Raw genomic sequence first — 23,978 nt, 5'->3', positions numbered from 1 at the left:
GTAGCCAATAGCCAGTCTCTTGAAACACCACTATCCCCAAACAGTGAGTGTGGAGCGGGCTCGGCTCTTACCAGAGAAAGTGAACATGTTAAGCTTTCTGAAAAATAACGGCTAGAATACTCAATCAGCAGCAGAGTAGTTCCTTGCTTCTACTGTAGATTGTTTGTTTGTTTAATCAGTTGTAAAATACTTTCATTTATTTGTTATTTAAATATATAGATGTGTATTTTTTTATCAGCAGAATAATTAATTGCTGCTAGAGTGGTTTGTTTACCCCTGTTTTATATTTGTTATTTTGTTTAAATACAATACCTTTATTTATTTTGTATTTAAATATATAGATGTGTACCATTTTAGTTAATTTGTAAAACAAATTTTTTAAATAAACATAACATTTATAGATAGATAGGTTCGATAAAATGTTTAGAGACTAAAGTACCGAAAAAAGGTACCGTTGGGTACTGGTATCGATTCACAGGTACCGGTACCGGTATCGGTTCAAATGTGAAAGGTACCCATCCCTAGTTCCAGTCCCTGATAAGAATCTTTTCTACACCTTCCACCCCAGCTAAACACCCATCCAGTGTATCATAGAAGCCACTCTGTTCTGGTGGTCTATAGATTGTGCCTACTAGTATTTCTAGTAGTATTATATTTTTGATTTATATAAATGATTGTGCTTGGGTATCTCCGACCTAGAGTATTCTCGATCTTGTTTGCTGATGACACCAACATTATAATGTCACACGAGAATTTTGCAGTATTAATTAGGGAAGCCAATGATGGTTTATCTTGTGTCTCAGATTGGTTCCAGACTAATAAGCTATCGTTAAATGTAGACAAATCTAATTGTATTGTATTTTGTAATAAAGGTAAACGTTATTGGAAAAAGGAGGCAACGCTATTAACACTTTGATCGCCATGGTTAAATTCATAATTTACCATCCCTCGCCATCTCTATTTGTCTATGGAGAAGTTCCCCTTCTTTGCAGGGCTATAACTTTTTAAATTGTATTGCTAAATTGACATTATTATGGCCCATTCAATGTCCTATATCTATTGTTCGGGGTGTAGCAACGTTATACTTTTTCATTCACATATTCATACTAAAATACGGTCTAAAGTATAAGTATGTTTTTATCGTTTTCTGCAGCTTTCTCCAGAACTTGATTTATAGCCCTAAATGCATTATATTGATGATCAAATACAGTTTGGTAGGAATCTGTGGGAGATAAAAAAAATGTCAACTGGACGTGGTTCTAGGAGTTACTACGTATGATCTGATGTTGACCGGATGGGCGGGGGGTCGTTTATAATTCCGTGGGCAACGTTATATCATTCATCTAGTGTGGGTGATATGATCATCAGAGCAGTTAGTAAAGAACACGTTGGAAAATAACGCTGGATCTTACCGTATCTTCCTCGCGCCGTTGGGCGATGAGCGTGGAGCAGAGATATTCCTATTATGGGATGTATAAATACCCAATCCATTTCCAGGTTGTATAATTTTATATACGTCCAAATCATGTTGTTTGTCGAGTTATTTGCACCGATCAGTGTTCACTGTGTCAAGATGGAGTCCTGCTAATGATAGCGAGTGCCCGGACGAAATATGGGTGAGCACCACTTCATCCACATGACTTCCTGTTGGGCGATCTGCCGATCGGCCACCAGATGGCGCTCTTGAACCGTTAGAGAGTTGAGTGGAGCTCAGCAGTATATATCAGGTCCCCGGGGGAGAAATATGATTTCGATCACATATTTTTGAAATATTGATATCAAAGACGTGTTACGGCGTCTTCGGCAGAATGAGCATGGCGGGGAATGACGAGTTTCGGCGTTTCCGGCGATTAAAGTGTTAATCAGTGACACCGAAATCAAACAAGTAACTTCAACAAAGTTTTTAGGGATCTTAGTTGATGATAAACTCAATTGGAAAAAACACATTGATCATGTTTGTAAAAAAGCAATGAAGTCAGTAGGTATAATTAGGAAGGTGTGTTCATTGATAAATAGAAATTGTTTTTAATCCTGTATTATAGCACTAGCACTCATTCATCTCATCTTCAAAAAAATATTTTACTTCTAAAAATATTTGTTAGACTGGCAACCCTCTCAGATCGATTTGAACCATCTGCTCCTCTTTTCAAGAAACTAAACATTCTGCCTGTGTCTGAGGTTAATTCTTTACAGATATGTACATTTGTGTACAAATGAATTCATGATCACAATCTACCAAATGGTTTTAATAGTTTTTTTCCTTTTAATTCAGATGTTCATTCATATGTTACACGTCAGTCCAGGGACCTGCATATACCTCATTGTGGTACTTCACTTAGGCAATTCTCAGTGAGGTATAGAGCAGGGGTGGCCAACCAGTCAGAGACTAAGAGCCACACAAATTACTGTGGTACCACAAAGAGCCAGACCATATACCAGCGTTTCTCAAACTTTTTTTTCAGTCACGGCACCCTTAATGTGTTTCAGTAGGTCTCACCCTCTGGCCTCTGAAGTTGCTAATGTCTTTTTTATTTGGGTCTCACAGGGTTAAAAATACCCTGTGAGACCCACGGTTGCAAAATTACAAAATCACTTTTAGCCATTAAAAAAAGAGAAAAAGCCTGTAAATGTTTATTTAAAAAATGGTAGCACATGTATAGTCAATTGGTCCTGTTGTTCAGCCTCACAATGCTATTTGATAGTGTTTATATGTCCCACCCTCTGGCCTCTGAAGTTGCTAATGTATTTTTTATTTGGGCCTCACTGGGTTAACCTCTTAAGCCCGAGATATACAGTAAAAGTGTATATTTTCAGCATTACGTTTGTTTACCAATGATTTGAACTGTTATTAGTGAAATATAAGATTATAGAAATCTCAGGGCATTGAGTCGGAAACCGGCACATATTGACAGGAGGAAGTGGAGCAGCCAAAAGTGAGTGTATAGTCTTTTGAAGAAAGAGACTCAGGGCTTTCGAATTTCGAAAAACTACCCTACCCAGCTCACGCCAGACCCTGTCAATCATCTGACTTCTGGATTAACTTTTTTATTTCTCTTATTTTTTGGGATTATCGCCCACAAACCTAAACGTTATTGCCATAAAACAGAACGCAGTTAGTTTCTCTACCTTTCTGTGAACGTCTAGCAAAAAACGGTGTTGCGACTTCCGGTTTGCGATGTTCTGGTGAGCAGCCACATGAAAGAGCTCCCGGTCAATGAATATCAAAAAAAGGAAGTAAAACAATTCAAAACGAAATAAAAAGTGAAGATTTGAGGACAAAAGAAAGAAGGATGAATGAACACGAGGACAAATGAAAGAAAAGCAACCCCAGATGAAGTAAATACACAGATGTAAAATACTCAACACGAGGCAATGATGCAACAGGTAGAACAAGCTAGCGGGACGCTGAATGTCAATGCAGAGAAGCTACAGGCTAACATACAAACTAGCTTACAAGCTAACATAGAGGCTAACCAGGCCACTATGCAGATTGGATTAGGAGCAATGCGGAGCATACGATGTAACACCGAAAAATCCAACGGAGGTGGCAATGAAGCGTCGGAGCTATGTAGAAATATAGAAAATTCAGAAAAAGAAAGGAACCAGGTCCCGACAACGGGCAAGAGGCGGCGAGGGACACAGCGTGGAGAGGATGGAAGGTGCCGGGAGGGGAAGGAGAGAGGCCTATGCTGACGCAGATGATGGAGAGCGCAGGTGGACCAGAACCGAGACAGGAGGACGAGGAGAGGAGGATGGGAGGAGGAAAAGAGGGGACCTGAACTGATTCAAAGCAGATCAACTATGAAGAACGACAAAGGGACATGAGAAAGGGGCATGAAGGGACACGGTGATCCAAGGAAAGATACAAGACAAAATCAACGTGGAAGAGTACCCAATACAAACATACACACAGGGGACCTGGGGGTGAGAATAGATACAACAGAGGAAAGATAATTGAACAGTTACCCCAAGTAGTATAAAACTATAACACCAGAATTTAGAATAATTAACACTATGATTTACAATGCACACGTTATAGACAAACGATTTGAAATTTATTTTAAAAAAGGGACACGCTGATAAGGAAACATATTGGGGAATAATACACGATGGACTTGTATGAAGGAACTACAGGATTACACGTGACACACAATACAAATGAACATGTGCATAAGAAAGACACATTCAGAACTTTGACCGGGAGCTCTGAGGCCGTCCACAGAATGAATGTTGGACTTATAGTGCGCACTTCGCCACTAGGGGGAGCCCTCTAACTAGGAGAGCCATTACTCCTCACCCTTCCAATGGGGAACAGAGGGATACGACTAAGATCCTCTAACACCATGGGAGCGCCAAATGTTGTATTTTTTCTTTGAGTTATGTTAGAATTTGAGTTATGTTAGAATAGCAGTTGCTTTAAAGGGGACCTGCATTTCTATTCCTAGCACTATTTGGGCAACTTTACACAATTCCTGTGAGTCTATGTAAGACATCTGTAAGGTTTATTTAAAAAAAGAATCATTGTTTTATATTTCTAATGGAGTACTCAAAAGCATCATTTTCCAGCTTCAAGATTTCAGCCTGTTATTGGCTTGGCTCCGCCCATACTAGCAGAATGCTTTGAGTGACAGCCACCCACCAAATAGTTCTGGCCATACTACTCTACTAACGCCAAAGTGAACCTAATACACAAACAAATATGGCTCAAGCATACGTTTTCGATACAATAAAATCCACAAAGGGATGACACCGAAGCAGGTACCCATGCCATAAGATTTTGGGAAAACAAATGCCCAGAAGAATAAGATTGCTCTCCCAATCCGTCTAACACACACACACACACACACACACACACACACACACACACACACACACACACACACACACACACACACACACACACACACACACACACACACACACACACACACACACACACACACACACACAGCACTTGTACTAACGACGTTAGTTAGGAACATAATCATTCATTCGCAATACACACAAGTAGGTCTACATATATACAACGAAACACAGAGCTAACAACGTTAGCTAAGCTAGCTTGCTCTCTCAGTTCGTCTAACACACACACACACACACACACACACACACACACACACACACTCACACACACACACACACACACACACACACACACACACACACACACACACACACACACACACACACACACACACACACACACACACACACACACACACACACACACACACACAATACAATACAATTACAATACAATCCACAAAGGGATGACACCGAAGCAGGTACCCATGCCATAAGATTTTGGGAAAACAAATGCCCGGAAGAATAAGATTGCTCTCCCAATCTGTCTAACACACACACACACACACACACACACACACACACACACACACACACACACACACACACACACACACACACACACACACACACACACACACACACACGCACACACGCACACACACACACTGCACTTGTACTAACAACGTTAGTTAGGAACATAATCATTAATTCGCAATACACACAAGTAGGTCTACATATATACAACGAAGCACAGAGCTAAGAACGTTAGCTTAGCTAGCTTGCTCTCTCAGTCCATCTAACAAACACACAAACACACACACACACACAGCACTTGTACTAACGACGTTAGTTAGGAACATAATCATTCTGTCATGGTTTTTGCCCTATTTCACCTTTCTGTGAGGGACAGCTGTCTATTTGTGCTTTATTTCACCTCTCTGTGAGGGATAGCTGTCAATCCCTGTTCCCTGTGGTTAATTACCTCATGGGTCGGCAGGTGTGTGGGCTTGATTGCACCTGATGCAGTGCAGCTGTGCCTATGGCCATGTGGAGTCTATTTAAGTTTGGAGATTGCAGTGTCAACTGCTTTTTCATTTTCTTGTGCTGGCTATACTTTTGGTCAGGCTTCTTATATTTAAGTGTAGTGCTGCCCTATTCAGCATTTTGCCTTCTTTTGTAGCTACTGTATACTCGTTTTCGTCTACTGGCTTAGTTTACACTTTATTTTATAAAGGCTGAGTTCTTTATGGTAGTGTTTTCTTTTGTTCTTTTGGAACTTCCCTTTGCACATAAACTCCCTTGGTGGAGGTTTATTGTTTTATGTTTGCAATATAAACTCTGTTTTTAGGAGTTGCCTTTGTGGCTTATTTATTTTCTCTACAATACCTCTTTAATGAGTGTCGTCCTGTTTTTTTTTACATTACTTATTTTCTTGAATACTCACTTTGAGGCTTCCACCTGTAAAGGTTGTTTTGTTTTGTTTATTTTTCCCCTTCTCCTAAAACGTCTGCATAAGCAGTTAGTGGTTATTCGTTTTACGTATAACTTTAAGAGTCCCTATTATCTGCTCATGACCCACACACACACACACCCACAGCCCTCACACATTAATTCGCAATACACACAAGTAGGTCTACATATATACAATGAAGCACAGAGCTAAGAACGTTAGCTAAGCTAGCTTGCTCTCTCAGTCCATCTAACAAACACACACACACACACAGCACTTGTACTAACGACATTAGTTGGGAACGTAATCATTAATTCGCAATACACACAAGTAGGACTACATATATACAACGAAGCACAGAGCTAAGAACGTTAGCTAAGCTAGCTTGCTCTCTCAGTCCGTCTAACAAACACACACACACACACACACACACGCGCGCACACACACAGTGCTTGCACTAACGTTAGACTGTCTTGGCGCACACACATGGAAGAGTACCGTAATACACAAACGGTTGAATGAACGAGGTCCTACTGCTAATTAACTAATTACGACTTTAGCAACAGCCAGGAAATCACGGAAGCATAAAGTCCCTCGTCTTTTCAAAAATCCAAAAACCAACTTGGTCCATTGCTGGCGAAGCACACCATCCTCGGGAAAAGTGTGCAAAGACGTATTAGGAGCTTTACAGCCAGGAACAGCAACTCTAGCAGCAACTCTATCTTTAATCTTTCAAAATGTTCAGTTGCTATCGCTATTAGCTCTATCTTTAATTTTTCAAAATGTACAGTTGCTATTGCATGCACTCATCTGTGTTTCACCACACACATGAGTGCATGCTTACCAACTGTCCGTCTGCAACACTACTATCACCAACATCTAAGAAGGGAGATCCCCCCTTGAATGGCCCTTCTAAGGTTTCTCTCCTCCACACTGCCTGTGGAGCTTTTTTCCCTATTGTTAGGTTTTAGTGAGTTTTTCCTTACCTTCGCGTGGGGTATGTCTGGGAGTGCTTGCATTCTTTCATTTATTTGCATTCATCTAAAAATGTTTGGACCTTATGGTGTTCTTGTTCTGTTCTTGACTTATTGTTATGTTTTCTTCTTGACTTGTTTAAAGAAGACCTGTACGGCCCATGGGGACATTAACGTGTGTTGTCGGGCCCTATAAATAAATTTGATTTGATTTGATTTGAACAGCACATGTCCTGCGTGTTTTGCTCATCGTGGACGTTAGGCAAGTTACTGCACTTCTGTCCTGCGGTCTGCCTGCTGTTTGTTGAGGGCTGCCCAGGTAGATTGTGGGCGGGCATTGGCTCCAACCACAGAGCCAATCGGATCAATGTCCGCTTCCCCAGTGCCACGTGACGTCACCATGCGCGTCAAATCAGAACGACCTGATTAAAATGGACCAGGAAATGAATGACCTGAATGACGGCAATCCGCCAATATGGTATTTAGAGACACAAACACATTGATACTAACTCCTATTACTATAATACAATGCTAGACACTGAAAAATGACATTTATAATGCATGTCACCTTTAAATGTGCACATGGACATTTGTGAAGGACAAGAATAAAAAAATTATGGACATGTATTCTGGTATTTTATAACGTATATTTTATAATGTATATTTTTGTATGTTTGATTTTACAAAACAGGGGAAGTTCTCGATAAGCCTCTAGGCTTCTAACTTCTCCTTCACAATATGGTTATAACTTATTATGTATTTATTTTTTCTTTTGTTTAACTGTGTTAATAAATAAATAAACTTTTTTTTACGGATTTCGCCCTTTCAGACAAGATTTCAACCCAAACAGTTTCAATTTCATCATGGTTCAGGTCAGTACGGTTGATGAATTTGGTGTCTTTATGAATATACACGCAGACACCACCTCCATACTGATTCCTATCCTTCCTGACAATTGAATCGTTTTCGATTTCAATCTCTGGATCCATATAGATGCATCATGTTTTGTTTCTGAGAAGCATAGAATATCTGTCTTACCGTTAATGAATAATTGTATGATTTCAGCCAGTTTAGGTCTTAGGCTGTTGATGTTTAGGTGAAAAATGTTCAGTCCATTTGCTTTTGTTATTTCGTTAATGTCGTCCGGTTTGAGGTATTGTTGTCCGTCTGTGTCTGGTGCTGCGGTGGGGGGGGGGGGGGGGTGGCTTTCTTGTAGTTCCTGTAGTTAGTTTGTAGTTTCTTTATTAGTTGTCATACAAAAATACAGAATACTTTTATATGAAATGCTTTTTTCTGTTTCTAACACTTAACAAATACTTAACAAATAGATAAGTATAAAATAGAAAGTCAAAAGTACATAAACAAGTGTAAACAAAAGTGTTCAATATACATATACAATATACAACACAGAGTGTTAACAGAATTCGGCTATAGGGCGACAATAATGTGGTCAAGAGGCATGGTTTCTATCTTGAGCCTGAACTGGCGTGGTTTCTTATATTCACATGGAAAGAGCAGCAGTAACATACAGGTCTTCTCTCACTGAGAGACATAGGGAGAGAGAATGAAGTGGGAGGATACATTTGCTTTTATACTCGCCACAAGGTGGTGTACCTGGGTGGCTCCACCTAGAGCGCCCTCTAGTGGGAACAGATATATATGCAACTAAACAGTCACTGGTGGAGACAGCTATATATGCAGGTAAACAGTTACTAGTGTAAACAGCCATATGTACAGTTAGACAGTTACTAACAATCCTACACAGAACCTCTGATCTCAACACTCCCACTTAGGTTTGTATTAGCACACTGGCTGACATCTTGGAAAAACATTTTACAAAGGAAATAATATAATTCCAAAAACATCAATAGGGTATGACAGTAAATATCTTCACATTAAACATGACCCTTGCAAATCCCTTCAATTTTAATTTGAAACAGGTTCCCTCATAGTATCTACTCTGTCATCCATTGGACAGTAAACCGGTGTCATTCGTTCTTATCTGATGACATACCTGGTGAGATGATATTTATAATGACATGTTTACATCTATATTGACACATTGGGTTCCTAGCAATCACAATGGTCCCCTGGTTGTCCTCATAAACAACCGTCTCCATATATACACAATGTCCATAATTTTAAACGGTTTTGACAGAATGCCCATTCTTCAAAAACACCATATTCGGTATAGAGGATACATTTCAATTACCTACTACATTTTGAGCAGTTGCTCTAGATAAACAGATTGTCATAGATAGAAACATATACTCAGCTTCACCGGCTTATAATATCGCTGTAGACTTTAAGCCTTAAACCTTTGTTGTCTTTCCTGAAACACCGCTGTCCGTCTGCTATACCTCTGAGATAATGAAAAACATATTTTTGATGTAGTTCAATGATTCTCTGTGGGGTCAACAAAAATACTATGACACTCTTACTCACTACAGAACATAGGTCAGGGTGAGTACAGGTTGTCCAACAGAATGAAGCTACCCACAGTTTATCTATACATTTCTTACTTCAGTCAAAAACATCTCAGGACCTTTTCCCACATATCTCTTCTGGGATATTTTTACACAGACTGTTCGAAGTCCATACCTATAAAATGGTTTAACCTGCCTAGGTCTTTCTGATGATCAAATCCTCAACTTCTGTATTTTAAACATAGATCCTCTTTTGTATGTAAACATTGAATCACGTCTGTACTTAAACATTGTAAACCACCCACCTCTGTATTAAACATGGGGTTAAACATAAGATCCATTTCAGTATTTTAACATGGTCTCTAGTCAGACTCTCATTCCTGGATTCTATTCCTTCAGCATTTAATAAATTTTCTACAAACCATACTTTGTATTTACCGTGGTCTTCAATACCCTCCTGGTTTGAATACAACCATTTCCCTCCCACTGTCTGTCTGCCCTCTGGTAACTTGGTTGAATACACCCATTTCCCTCCCACTGTATGTCTGCCCTCTTCGGGGACAATGGGGCCTCCTTAAAGGTCGGGTTTACCCCACTGACTACCATGTAGTAGTACTCAACGGGGGTAGGTGTATTTTCCTCCTCGTCACTCCCTTTCCTGGCATAGTCTGGCAGATATTCTGGGGGTATGTGTTCCCTTGGGGGATACCTCCCACTGCTTGGGGCACTTGCCATCACCCTCAGGTGCTCCTTGTCATCGCCCTCTGGGGGTTGCTGACTGTCTGTCTGCACAACTGTACTAAGTACACTGGGGCGATGTGTTTCTGTTTCTACATACCTTGCTCTGGAGTCCAGCTCTGGCTCCTCTGTCTGTGTCTCGCTCTCACAGGTCGTCTTCGTGACAAACTTGACTAGCATGTGTTTCTGCACTCTCCCATTACCGGGGTGATAAACTAGGAAAGCAGGGCTTCCTCTGTCGTGTCCTACAAAAAACCTTTTACATCCTTGGACTTGGGTTTTCCCCTGTCCTGCAGGTATGCATAACACACTGATCCAAATCGGTGCATTCTGGCTAGATTACACTTCTTTCCTGTCAGCGCTGTGCCCGAGTGCTTATTAAAGCACCTGTTTCTGGTGTAAGCGGCTTCTTGCACCGCATAATGCCACAGGCTCTTTGGTAAGTTACTATCTGCTAGCTTACACCTAGCCATTTCGAAAAGGGTGTGCCATTCCCTCTCTGCCACCCCGCTCTGGTGTGTGGGATATGGCCGTGACGTCTCGTGTCTTATCTTAGACCTTCTCAACAGTGATTGGAACTCTCTGTTTGTGAACTCGGTTTCGTGGTCGGACCTCAAACATCTTACTGTACCATAAGGGGCTATGTCTGCCAGGAATTTCTCTGTGGCCTGGAGTGTGTCACTCTTTGCTTTGATAAAGTAAACAAACACTGCCCCTGTACACACTTCTGTAAAATACTGTACATATCTAAAACCTCCTATGGACTTGTTGCTTACTGGGCCTGCTAGGTCCATGTCAACTAGTGCAAGTGGTACCCTTACTTTGTCTGTGGGATTTCTGTATCTCAGTTGGGTAAACTTCCCCGTTGTGCACATTGCACAATTTTTGTCAGGTCTACGCTTCTCCCCTTCAATGTGCATGCCCTCTGACACTACTTAAAGTTTCAGTAAATCCTCGTAATTACAATGACCCATAATCTCGTGCCATGTCTGAATATCGTGGCGGGCCGTCCCGCTACACACATCATCATTATCATTACACTGGTCGTTGTCATTACACTCCGTTTTCAGATAAAATATTCTCTGGTACATCTTTATGTCAAACCGGGTACCGTCAGGTTCTACAAGAAAATGTTTACCTTTATCGAAGAATACCTTGGCGCCGCTTGCAGTAGCAGCTATTACAGAGAATAGTCCTTGTGGGAACAATGGTACGTATAGAGCGTTCTTTAGCGTCACCGTACACCGGCGCCCCTTGCTGTCCGTGAGGCATACCTGTGTGTCTCCCCTCTCTTGTGCCAATCCGTAGATGCGTCTACTGTCCGCCAACTCCATGCAGTGCCTCTCCGGGTGGAAAGTGTCATCAAAGTTCTTGAACCGACTCCTGTCGTTGATGACATGGGACGATGACATGGGACCCGTGTCCACGATCAGTCCCCTTCTCTGGGTCCGCTGCAGCTGGGCCGGTCCGGCAATGCCCGCCATCCGCGCTCCAAAAGCGCAGTCTTCTTGTCCCGTTATTCTCCAGGCGTTGTCTCGACTCGCCTCACGTCGATCGTCGCCGCCATCGATTCTCCGGGCGTCGTCTCGATTCATCTCACGTCGATCGTCGCCGTCATCATGTCCGCTGTCGTCACCCCGTCCACAGTCGTTATCATGTCCGTAGTCGCCATTTTGTCCATGGTCCCTGTCTCGTCCGTAGCCGCCATTTTGTCCATGGCCTTCATCTCGTCTGTAGCCGCCATTTTGTCCGTGGCCTCCGTCTCGTTCATGGCCGTCGTCTCGTCCGTAGCCGCCATCTTGTCCATGCGCGTATCGCTCGCTCTGGTTGTGTTTCTTCATGCACGCTCTGTCTGTGTGCCCCGTGGATTTGCAGAAGCTACACCAGACAGTCTTTGTGCATTCGCTTCTCTCATGGCCTTTATCTCCGCATCGCCAACACGCCAGTTCCGTCGTGGTCCTGGTTCTCTCCCTTGGCGTCGCTCTGACCTTTAGCACCCTCTCCCCCTCCTCCGCGGCGGCTGGGTGGGTGTCTTCTGAGGCCTTGAAGTTCCTTAACTTAGCCTTGAACTGTCCCAACGTCATGTCCGTTGAACCGTGTGTTACCAGGAGTGTAAACGGTTTGTACAGCTCCGGTAGTCCTCTCATTATCATTGCCATCATTAGCCCATCGCTTGGTGCTTCTCCGGCACTCCTCAATGGCGTCGTGATCTGCTCCGCTCTGTTGACGTATTCGGTCACGGTCTCGGTGGTCCCCTTCCTCACGCCCGTTAGTGCTATGTAGAGGGCCACGACTCTGGGTCTTCCTCGCCCAATGTAATGCTCTCTCAATACCGCCAGGCTTTCTCTACCTCTGTCTTTAGTGTCGCGGAATATCAGCCCCAGGCTGGTGTCGTTGAGCATCGGCGCTAACTCACAATACGCGCTTGCGTTCCGCTGGTCGTCCAGGGCTTGCTCTTCCGCCATCAGTTCTCCCGTGGGGGCCCCCAGGATCGTCTCCTTCAGCCCCGCCCCGTGCATGCAGCACAGCATGCGCTCTTCCCAGAGCTCATAGTTCTCTGCTTTTCCATTGAATGTCGGCCATTTGTCTCTTCTCTTGTTTTCCATCCTCTTCGTTAATGGTATGCTTAGCTTTTGCTCTTGTTGGCCTAGCGTCTATCCACGCGGTGCTCCCGGCGCTATCCTAGCCTATACTTCAGCTAAGCTTGCTACAGTACCTCCACTATCTTCGCCCCGGCGTTATCTGGGCCCATAACCTGTTAACAGAATTCGGCTATAGGGCGACAATAATGTGGTCAAGAGGCATGGTTTCTATCTTGAGCCTGAACTTTCTTTTATTCAAATAGAAAGAGCAGCAGTAACATACAGGTATTCTCTCACTGAGAGACATAGGGGGAGAGAACGAAGTGGGAGGATACATTTGCTTTTATACTCGCCACAAGGTGGTGTACCTGGGTGGCTCCACCTAGAGCGCCCTCTAGTGGGAACAGATATATATGCAACTAAACAGTCACTGGTGGAGACAGTTATATATGCAGGTAAACAGTTACTAGTGTACACAGCCATAGGTACAGTTAGACAGTTACTAACAATCCTACACAGAACCTCTGATCTCAACACAGAGTAGGGGAACAAATTAGTAACTGAGTTACAATACAATATACAGTACAATGCAGAAATGGAATGAGGTACAACGTAGGGTAAGGTGCAATGAGGTATGAGTTGTACTGCAAATCTCTTTACCAATAAATATAAAGTGTGTTAAAGTGTCTAAAGTGGGTAAAGTGGGTGCTTCATTGAGTTGTTTGTTTAAAGTGAGTGTGTACATGTGGATGTGTGTGCTGTGAGTGTATTTGATGGTTTGTTACATAGTGCTATTGTCGTTGAGCATCCTGATGGCCTGGGGATAGAAGCTCCTTCTGAGTCTCTCTGTGCTTGCCATGAGACTCCGGTATCGCTTGCCTGACCGCAGCAGTTCAAAGAGGCAGTTGTTTGGGTGGCTAGAGTCTTTGATTATTCTCTTAGCCTTACCCCTGCCTTGGAGAGTGGGAAGCCCACCTCCAATTGTGCCTTCGGCTGAACGGGCCACTCTCTGTAGTCTGCTACGGTCTTGTGCGGTTCTATTCCCAAACCAGGAGGTGATATTGCCAGTCAGGATTGTTGGATTTCGGGTCCTCAGCCAGTAATCACCTCGTCACCTGTGGCTCCCTGAAGTTTCTGCGTTGTGTTCATCTCTTTCTCATGGTTCTAGCTGATACACGATATCTTCCCCCGTCGCATTCGTCTCAAAAGAATTAACGACACACTGGAAACAGGATATCTGGATGTTGACGTTTGGATATCTGGTCTCTTGACTCCATCGTTGTAGCTACGAAAGCTGATGTATATCCACTAGGGACAGGGTGGACTGTAAACTCTGGAGCTGCAGGTCTCTAAACTACCAAAGTAGCTATGTATCAAAGTCAAGTTAGACCACGCTCTCAGTATTGCAGCTCCAGAGTTTACAGTCCACCCTGTCCCTAGTGGATATACATCAGCTTTCGTAGCTACAACGATGGAGTCAAGAGACTCATTCTCGCCTGAAGCAGAGAGAGACTCGTATCCTACTCCATGGCGTGACCCTTACTAACTATTGGCAGGATGCCATCATCCCGAGGGGCCTGCTTTTTGCCAAGGCAGGACATCGAGCGGCATAAGAGATGCTGGAGACGAGGAGACGAACGGGACTATCTACACACTTGGTGCCTCCTGCACTCCTGCAGGCCTACCAGGCAGCCCAGAGACCGACCTAAGAAGGAGATGTATCCGCTGTGCTCCCTCCGTAGATGATGTTTCCGGACGGTCCCCTTCCACCATGGAGGAGTAAGCAAGAAAGGATCATCGGTCCCGGAGATATACACATTTACTGACATTTCAAGTGTTTATATGAGTGATTAGCACCACTATGTCCTTGCTTAAGAGTGTACCATATCTCTCTATTTTCTCCTAATGCAATCTTATTGTTTAAAGGACTCGTTAGTCTACAATGCCCTCTAGAGGGGAGACGGGTTACTATATTCATTTGATTAATGGCTCTGTACCAAAGGGAATGAATGAAAAAATGTTGTTATCCTGTTTCCTACAAGTGACTTTTTATTACTTTTATTTTCATGAGTATATTATTATTATTTTATGAATGGAGAAAAGTTTTCCTTCTGTTGTAGTGGTTCTTTGCTTATAGAATTTTGTGTTTGCTTTTGGCTTATTTAAGTTTCTGGTAAAAATTTGTTTGCAACATGCTACATTAACAAGTCCTTACTCTGGAGGTCAAAGCCTACTAGCCAAGCTCACCTCTATGATGTCACTTCCTGCCCACATGGTATATAGCTCCCATTTTTACAAGCTATCACTGCTAGCCTATTACACTGAAGATGGAACACCTGTTCCGAAACATGTCTGTACTATAGGCTGCCATTAAAAACAATTTTTTTTAAATCTGAGAGTGCTGGTCTGGCCTTCGGCTTTTTTCTTCTTAAATGTTTGGGATTTCAGCACCCAGTGTCAGATACTGAGAGCGCGGTCTAACTTGACTTTTAAACAAAAAGCAACCAATGAAAATGTCTTCTGAATTGGGGAGAAATCCAGTTTAATGACTCAAACATAAAACAGTGATGGGTTCTATAAGGGCACCTCAATATAAATCTGCAAACACTATTATAAGTAACATTTAAAGGACAGAGATTTGTTAGTGTGGTGTTTTGATAGACTATGTCTGCGTAATCCACTATTGGAAGTACCAGCTGTATAATGATTATTTTCCTAACAGTTAATAGAACGATACAATAATCTCAGGCTACAATTTGTTTTCTTTATCACAGCATCAATATGTGACTTGAAGGTGAGTTGAGAATCAAGCCAAAGACCCAGGTACTTATATTCATCGACATTGTCGAGAGGAGCATCATCTAAAAACTGATTTGATATTTGCACCAGATTCGATAGTACCAAACAGCATACTATAGGACTTCTTCTTATTTAATAAAAGTTTGTTAATAGCTAACCATTTCTGGAAAGCATCCAAATGAGTCTGTAAAGCATACTGAATTTGTTGAATATCAGACTTAGAGGAATAAATCACTGTATCGTCAGCGTATAATTGAGTAAGACAGTCAGATGGTATCAGGGTGAGATCATTAACAAATATAGAAAATAATAATGGTCCTAAAGATGAACCTTGAGGAACACCCTTATCCATAATCAAAAAGTCAGACTGTTTACCCTGATATGATACACACTGGCGTCCATGGTGGAGATATGAATTGAACCAAAGTAAAGAATTATTAGAGACACCAATAGTACACAGTTTGTCAAGAAGAAGATAATGATCAACCAAATCAAAAGCCTTTGTGAGATCTATAAATATTGCACCAGTAACCATGTTATTGTCCATTGCTGAGTGAACATCATTGGTCAACTTCAGAAGGGCTGTAGTTGTGGAGTAGTATGGCCTGAAACCAGATTGGCATGGGGATAAAATATGAGATTCATTAACATAATGGGATAATTGATTAAAAATTCGTTTTTCAAAGACTTTTGCTATACTATTAATAATTGAAATTGGTCTATAATTATTGAGATCAGAAGGATCTTAAGTAGGTTGTAAGTCATATGTTTAATTTACGCAAGCCAGCCTTGGCTCTTTTAACAATATGCAAAATATGCTGTACTCATACTGAAGTTATTCTTAGTATATACTGTATACTAGGTCTGATCCTTTGCAGTTTCTTCTAATTTGTGTAGATTCCACGTGAGGTACTTAATGCTGTGTGTGTGAGAGAGAGAGAAAGAGAGAGATAGAGAGAGAGGAGGGGGATACTAATACATTTCGCCGCGGGGGGCATAATCACACGGACAATGCATTGGTAACTTGTTTCAAATGACAATATATAGCTCTGTGATTATTATTGTACAGATCTGAATATGGGTGTGTGTGTGTGAGCATGCACAAAGATATTACAGTGATATTCTGCTCCCGACTGCGAGGGAGAGAGAGAGAGATAGAGAGTGAGAGAGAGCGAGAGAGAGAGAGAGAGAGAGAGAGAGAGAGAGAGAGAGAGAGAGGAAAGAGAGAGAGAGAGAGGGCGGGAGAGAGAGAGCGAGAGAGAGATAGAGAGAGAGCGTTTTGAGATCTGGGCGTGCGTGTTTGTGTAGGCGCTATTGGAAACATGGCTGCATTGACTGATCATATATTGATTGATGGCAATGGTGATAGTTGTACTGTACCTACTTAAATATTCGTACCTTGTGGTTTCGCCGAAGCTCTGACGTGCACAGTAGGCTACTCAGTGTGTGGTTTCGCCAATGCGTGCACACACATGTTTGTGTGTGTGTGACATTGTGATACCTAGTCGGTACATGTTTGCAAAATGTTTGGTATAGCGCCCCCCCCTGGAGAAGAATTCACCAGCCGCCACTGACTGACAGTGCAACGTATCAAAGCTTTGACCAGCTCTACCAAAAAGACACCCAAAACACCACAGCTCTACACCAAAATACCTACTCAAAAAGCCAGAGAGAGAGCAGATTGGGATCAGGTGGTGCTGGGGACTGGAGTGAGGTGCTGATTGCAACCAGGTTGTGCTGGGGACTGGAACCAGGGGATGCATCTGGGAAAAAGAGACAGGGGAAGACAAAGACAGAACAGAAAAAAACCTGCCTATACATAACACACATAACATACATAAATCCCCACCTAAAGTGACAGCATCCGTAACAAGTATAGATTAACAAATTGTTCTAAATAAATAATATCGAATAAAATTGAAATTTGAATTTTTTTTTTTTTTACAACTGAGGTAGGTAGATTACATTTTTAGAGACTAAAGTACAGAAGAAAGGTACCGTTGGGTACCGGTATCGATTCACAGGTACCGGTACCAGTATCGGTTCAAATGTGAAAGGTACCCAACCCTACTACTTAGTGATCCCACCTAAAGGAGAGGAAGCCCAGGCATGGTCTTTGGCAACAATATATGGTCCCTCTGAGTGCCCCTAATAAATCACAATGTATTCTGGTGCAAGTGTCTCTATGATGTGAATTCATGATTGAATTACATATTTAAATTATCTTTAGGGCACCCCTTTAGCCAGGAAATAGACACCTGCAATGTCTAGTGAAAACATTTAATTTTGATTCCTCAATCTGTAACAACCACCCCCTCCAACCCCAAAAACCACCACCCCCTTTGCTACAGTTCCCTCCCATATTCATCATCAGGGATGGAACTGGCAAGCCTGGCAGGGCCATATCCATTAGACCGCAGTCAAATTCTCGCTAGTATTTCATACTTTTAATTAGAGCCTCCCCAAAATCTGGAAAGAAGCCTATGTTCTTCACTTATAGAAGGGTGGGGACCCTTGGAACTTAACAACCATCACCCTATTTTCAAACTGCTTACCCTTGCCAATATTTTAGAATCTCAAGTAAACTCTCAATTGAAACAATTCTTGGCTGACAACCATATTTTATGTGGACCAGGCCATAGTACCATAACCGCAGCTAAATAATACAACATTATATTATTAATGCCACTGATCTGATCTGTCCAATGGATTTTATTCTGTCAACCACTGAGCAGACTCAGTGATTTTGGTATGGGTGAAGGCAGTAGAGTGGTTCAGAAACTATGTTCAGTGTGTATGGTGTGTACAGATGGTCACAAATCAAGCTTCATTTTTAGCCCCTGTCTTATTTTCTATATTTATAAATAACATTGGGAAGGACATGCTTACAGCTAAAGTGCATCTTCATGCAGCAGATACAGTTGCCTCTTCTCTGCGCCAGGCTGTTGCTCCAGATTGCCTTTCAACTAGTCTGACTCACAGGATATAGACTGTGGGCATAAGCTGCCATTGGCTGACTATTTCACTGAATTATCCTCCCCTTCCCCTGTCTGCGACACTATTTCTCAAGGGCACCGCCGCTGCAACCTGGGATTAGCATCGCCCAGGAAGATTGTGATTGGTTTAAAGAAATGCAAACAAGCCAGAGCGTTTTTTTCATCCAATAGCGGAATGATAATTATTATTATTATGCAATACATTAAGTGTGGGGTCGCCAAAAGTACCTAAATAAAATGGGGTCGTGGTATAAAAAAGTTTGAGAACCCCTGGTCTAAAGAAAACCAAATTCATGATATTGTCCAGAACTCTTTCCCAGATCTCAGATAATGTTGGCATTCATACCTTAGGAGGGGACTCAGTTGAAAGAGTATCATCCTACTAGTAGCCTACTTGGGTATTTGAGTGGATCACAGGCTTTCTTTTAGAGTGCATACTGAAGACACTGAAGTTTAGGCTGGGTTTCTATTATCGAAAAAGGGCCTGCCTTAATTTAGCAGTTAGGAAAACACTTGTACAGGCTACGTTTTTAAGTGTTCTATACTATGGGGGCATTATTAACATGCATGCTGCCTCCTCTAAACTTCACTGTCTAGACTCACTGTGTACTTTATGATTTGGTTTCCTGGTCTTCATTAAGCCTAAGGAGACAGCAGTATTGGTATATTTTTATTTTCAAAGCCATACTGGGTAAACACCCTGTATATCTGTGTAATCTCCTATCACTAACCACCACCCGTTATAATGTTCGCTCTGCTAGACGGCTGCTCTACCAGGTACCCAGGATTTGCTCAGGACGTGGTAGTGCAGCTTTCTCCTATTCTGCGCCTTGGTCATGGAATAACCTCCAGAACACAGTACAGATTAATGAGTTTGTCTCCCTGGGAGAACTCACTTGCTCTGGTAACAAAAAAACAGCGTAAGTGCAATTGCTATTCATAAACTGGATTTTGTAATATATCTGTGGTCCCTTGTCTGTTTTTAACAAGCTCTATTTTATAATTGTGTTGCTTTTTAATGGTGTGTTATCTTGGCCAGGTCTCCCTGGAAAAAATAGATTTTTTTTTATCTCAAGAGACTTTCTGGTTAAATAAAGGTTAAATAGAAAAAATTGTCTGGGCAATTTTCCATGAGCCCATTAATAGAAAAACACCAGCCATAGGGCCAGTCAAATCCCCATCCCTGCACCCTTCTACTGTACATTAAAGGCAATACATCTAGGTAATTGTCCTGGCAGCGTGAATATTAAAGGCAACCAACAGACACATTATGACTGGCATTAAGACTTCACACATAGCCCACTAAGCTACTTCTTGCTTTCATTAAGGAATATTTGGGAGGTTTTGGGTCAGATTTTCAATTAAATCTTGGAATTCCCTTCTAGTGGAATAGAAAAGAATGTGATTAATAATGTAACACATAGCAGTAATGTATTGATTGTTTATTTTTTCTAATATGCTGTTTGTGTAAAAAATTTCAGAGCATCTTTCATATAGTTATTTTTTTCATATAATCATCATAAGCTATCCACCAGCGATACTGTTGGATAATGTTTAAACTTTGATTGACCTATTACTCAAATTTTACAGCAGGCAACGGTTCAATAATTACGTAACAACCATAGCTATCCTCTGGCAAATTCAACCCTTCACTACAGGCTCACATGTTAGTAGCTACAGAATTATTCTGACTTTTTCATGAAAATGTAATATACTGTATAAGAGAGATCTTGCACTGCAAACGCCTCATTTCTGTGCAGTGGTAGAGTAGGTAAAACACTGGAAAAGCATGATATTACTGTTCCACTGTGACTTGTTTACAAGATCCAGTCACAAGACACCAAATTAAGACACCATTGTCTCTGCCATTGCTGTGTACAAAACAACGGTGGCTATGTTACAGTCAGCCATGTACAGTAGGAAGAAAGATAATTCTGTGCAAGGCCTCTATTGAGTTGAGAATGTAAACATGCTAACTGCTAATAGCGCCCCAAGGTCTAACATTCTCCAACCCGTTCTCTCCGAACACATGTCCCATCCAATCCCTCCCATATTAAGCTCAGAAGCTGTATCGTACACATTCCATCACGTGTGGGCCCATTGCACCAACATTTACAAATGTATGTTCCCTCTTTAAGTGCGAGGGTGTCAACGTGGTAATAAACAGAACCGGTCTGCCCCATGTTGGATTACCACCTCCTCTCATCAAATCAATAGCTGGATTTATGAGCATGTCTGGATTGTACTTTTTACTCTCACCTCCGGATCTGAGGCCCCTTTAATTGCTGAAATCTATTCCACTGATTAGATATAACTCACATTGGGCTGCCGTGTGTAATTCACTGGTAATTAAAGAACTGAGTTAAGAGACAAGGTTGCTTAATTAATTAAAGCTAGACTCCCCCACATGTAGATAAAAATCAGTGGCGTATTCCGCTCCATTCATAATTGCAATCTTAGGAACACAATATTGAAAATGTGCCAACAAGCGCCAAAATGATAACATTTATTCAGGCAAGAGACGTCTTGACACTTAAATACTGTGCTTGGTGCTGCATTGAGAATTGAAGTTGCAAGTGTAATCTGTTTACGCTGATTGGATATCAGTCAAACTGAGAAGCACTTTGCTCGTGGTTAATCCACATTTTTAGAGGTTGAGAGAGAGATTTAGCTAATGAGGCACTGCAGACATAAACTCCATCTTTTTCTCCATGATCTGTCTCAGTCGTAAACACGAAAACACATAAACACATAAAAATATAAACATATCAGAGGGAGGGAAAAAAAGACTGTGGTCTGGTTCCTCAAAAACATACAAACACTAACAGTGTTATTGTCGATTGGCTTGCACAGGATATGGTACCAAGATTCTGGAAACTGGGCTAGATCCACAAATAATGGATTGCACGGAGCAAGTTGCACCCTTACTTAAAATTCATTATGAATTGAAAATGGGGGACCCTGATGTCAATGAATCAATCTGCACAGTGATTGATTGAATGAAAATTGTATTAACAGATTGCAGAATGGGTACAATACAGTACGGCTCAATACACACAATTGTTAAGGGGATGCAGACCAGAGAAAGACTTTCGTCTTGTTTACCTCAGGGTCCCCCATTTTCAATTCATAATGAATTTTAAGTAAGGGTGCAACTTGCTCCGTAGTGTTTATTTATATTCAAGTGACTTTAAAAAGGTTCTGTTAGTACACTATAATCACATTCATTGGGATGGTGTTTTTTTTTAAGGGATTCAGGTCTGTCTTCAAAGGGTGATTTATTTTAGTTGTAAATTATTCAATATGAAATATAGAATTATGGGTCTCTCTGGCTTGCGTCTAGCATGTGTCTATATCCCCTCAGATACCTGAACGGCTCTTTTAGTCTCCAACCACAGATATTGGGTAGAAAAGGTGTTGGATAATAATCTTCGGTAGCTACGGCTGAACGGCTGCCAAAGGACGTTGATAATGTTGTCATGGAAATACTCATTTGTTTCACGCATGGAAAGTGCCTGAGGGCGCTTTCACACCAGCCTCATTTAGTCCAGTTGTGAATCGAACCCTGGAGCGCTTATACCCTCCCCCGGTGTGGTTCATTTAGATTGGTGCAACCAAAAGATTGCACCCTGTTCCACCTGTCTCGTGTGAACCCTGGAGCGGTTAGTTCGAGGTGTGAAAGCAATCAGACGAAAAGCAAGGAACATAATACCAAATGACAATTCATGTGTGTTACTTTGAATATGAATGGCCATTGTATCAATTCAACTTAACTCAACTGTGTTTTTCCACATGCTGAGTGAATGTCACAGTGAACCTCACACAATGAGGTGATAATAGGGAGGAAAAAAAATGCTAAATCAATCATAAAATTATTCACTGCTGACTATGTTCCGTTGCATTGAACCATTTGCAGTGCCGGTTAGTAATGTGAGAATTGATGCTCTTCTCATAAGAGCATAATGCCACTCTAATGGCCCAGTCATAGCATTGGTCAGTGATACCTTTACACTGCTGCCCATATCTCAGACCTTTCAATACCTACCTCAATGCCTTTTGGAAAATAACAAGTACAGATCCAGTGCAGGCCAGGCCCCATGGGTGCATGAGTTCAGTTTCATTGATTTCAATGCACTTCAATTCAATGTTATTGTCATTGTAAAGCACAAGCATAAGCACAATGAAAATTGGACATGTAAGCTCCCTAGAGTGCTCCCTAGAGAGCCCTCGACCTGGCATATATCGTGCGGCGAAGGGAACGGCTCCCGCCTACCTCCGGTCAATGGTTTCTAACTACACACCCTCAAGACCCCTACACTCTGCATCTTCTGGCCGCCTCAGACCTACTCTTATCCGAGCTTCGGGAGGGTCATCAAAAAGAAGCCGCCTATTCTCGGTCTTTGCCCCACAATGGTGGAACGAACTTCCCACCACAGTTAGGACAGCCGAGTGCAATCTTTTGCCGTCGACTAAAGACACACATCTTCAATCAATGTCTAAAAAAAAATCTAATTACAAATAAATTCTAAAAAAAAAAAGATCTAACCCTAACTAACCTTACTGTCATGCACTTGTCCTAATATACTAACCTACACTGTAGCTAGCACTCAACAATTTAATGAACATTGTTACTCAGCTGATAGAGTATAGAGTACAATGCAAACAACAGGTATCAAATAATTATGCCCTCTAGAGACCATCTCATGAAGTCTTGACTGATGTGACTGATGGCCTGAACTGAAGATGCCACGTCGATGCCCTAGTGAATTATATGACTGTGTTGAATGTGTGAATGTTTGTTAAGTGATTACCACCAAAGCTATCAATGTTTCATTTAGCATAAATATTCTTACCATAGTTCTCCTGTCATTGTCAGAGACATCTGTATCATCAGCCTTTGCAACCCACCCACCCCCTATATATACTGTATGCTCTTCCTTCTTCCATTCAGGTCAGATGGGGGGCTTACTGGGTCACACAATTCATCCCATGAGCTCGGCTCCCCTTGCTTCCCCCTGTTTTTGCCCTATCCGCCTGCTGGCCATAGACGCCTACGTATAGGAGCAGACGATGCACGTGCTCCAGGACTATTGAACTTGGGGGAGCAAACTTGTCTCTTTGCTCCCTCACTTTTTGATCATATGATATATCCCCCCCAATATATAAATATTATCTAACCATAACTACGTAATTTCAATCAAATTAAT

The sequence above is a fragment of the Notolepis coatsorum genome, assembly GCF_963971535.1.
Source record: "Notolepis coatsorum genome assembly, chromosome: 6".
Classification (NCBI taxonomy): Eukaryota; Metazoa; Chordata; class Actinopteri; order Aulopiformes; family Paralepididae; genus Notolepis; species Notolepis coatsorum.
Note: the sequence above shows the minus strand (reverse complement) of the source record.